The sequence below is a fragment of the Apteryx rowi genome, unplaced genomic scaffold (assembly GCF_003343035.1).
Source record: "Apteryx rowi isolate R43461 unplaced genomic scaffold, aptRow1 scaffold_17, whole genome shotgun sequence".
NCBI classification, from domain to species: domain Eukaryota; kingdom Metazoa; phylum Chordata; class Aves; order Apterygiformes; family Apterygidae; genus Apteryx; species Apteryx rowi.
This window is the reverse complement of record NW_020447974.1, coordinates 3050260-3052027: the sequence shown is the minus strand read 5'-3', so window position 1 is coordinate 3052027 and position 1768 is coordinate 3050260.

Below are 1768 nucleotides of genomic sequence, written 5' to 3'. Positions count from 1 at the left end.
AAATGGCCGCCGCCGCCAGCGCCGCGGTCTGCACAGCGCGGGCGGCGCCGCCCTGCCCGCCGGCGGCGGCAGCCGGAGCCCCCTCACGGGCGAGCGAGGCCGCGGGCAGCGGGCAGGGTCCCGCCGCGGTGCGTTAGAAACCGGTCTGACGGGAACCGCGCGGCCCGGAGAAAGAGGCTCTGTTCCCGAAAGTCTGACACCTGCACCTTTTGGAACACGTGAGAGTCTGGTTTTGGTTTTTAATGCAGAAAAACACATCGGCTTTAGAATCAGGCTTTAAAACTTCTGAGAGGTGCTAGCGATTGGCAGAAAGCGCAAGAGCGCTCTGGTGACACCGGCAGCAACGGGCTTCAGCGGGTGACGGAGCCCCAGCGCCGCAGCGGCCTGGATCTCATTACTGTTACGCTAGCTGTTAATTTGTATTTAAGGCACGTGTAGCCTCACTCAGTGTTTCCTTCCCAGTGAAGACGTAGTTCAAAAGAGAGTTAAATCTGGCTCAAGGGTCTTGGTACCAGTTCTAAAGTATCATAGCTATACAACGGTGTTAGTTTTGTCTAAACTCAATCAGAGAGTTCAGTGTGTTTGAAATATTGTGGCACTTAGCTTTTCCTTGTCAGGCCTTATTATTTGTCTGTGCCATTGGGATTTTATGCTGAATCGGGTATCATCCGTCTCGCTGATGAAAAGCGAGCATTAACTGCATATCGTGTTTTGCTAATCTGGTGGAAGTGCAAGTGTGCGCTCAGCCCTGAACCTACCAGTTTTGCATTACCGGGCAACAGAGCTCCTCCGGTCCTCGCAGCCGAGGGCTGGTAAGCCTCAGCACTGCAGGAACAGTCTCACTAGGAGTCGGGGGCTCATGTACACTACAAATTCAGTAGACCGACTCCAGTGATTAGAAAAGGATGAGCAAAACATAAACAATGCTTTGTTGATGAACAAAACATAATCAAAAAGCAGCAGGACTGGCAGTTACGTGCAGATGCTGCCAGCTTCGATTATGGTATATTCAATGGATACACCAATGTTAGTATATTCCAGTCAATGCAATACAATTGGTGCAATTCAGTGTGAACAACGATGAAGTAACTGATCCAAAATTTTTAAGCATACACACATGAAACGGACAAAACAACACACTTTATCCTGAAATTAACCAAGTTCTATGGAATACAAGCCTTAATATAGAATAGTCAAGTAAAATTCAGCTAGGTATCAGGAAACAAAATGTCCTTGCATTAAAAGTCATGTAGCAGGGCAAGTCCAATAGTAAATTCCAGTAACGTAAACTGTCTAATAATGCACCAAATCCCTTTGCTGCAAATAACGGACACACTTTTAAGAAGACCTAAGCAACTAAACAACCATAACTGGAACTTTGGATATTCAGCTCCACATTATAGTGTTGGCCCTCTCAGCTGCAGGAGAGTTCCTAATATTTTTTCTTAGTTAACTTCAGAAGAATTTGTGGTATCTTACATAGGTATGTAAATTAGGCTCCTAGGTAGCAAAATTAGGTGTTTGCAGGGGACAATTCAGGACACTTAAATTAGTTCTGAGTGCAGAATTTCAAAACTAACAGTCTAAATTTACTCTCCTCCTGCAGGAGAAATCCCAACCTTGTTGATCCACAGCTGCTTGTTCCCCCCGCTGTTCCCATGTGTCAGTACTAGTTCTTGGCTAACCAGTCAGCCTACTAAGCCTGATCAGGCAGCTGAAGACTAGCCTAGGAAAAAAAAATCATGATTGCTTAGCTAATTCATCTGAC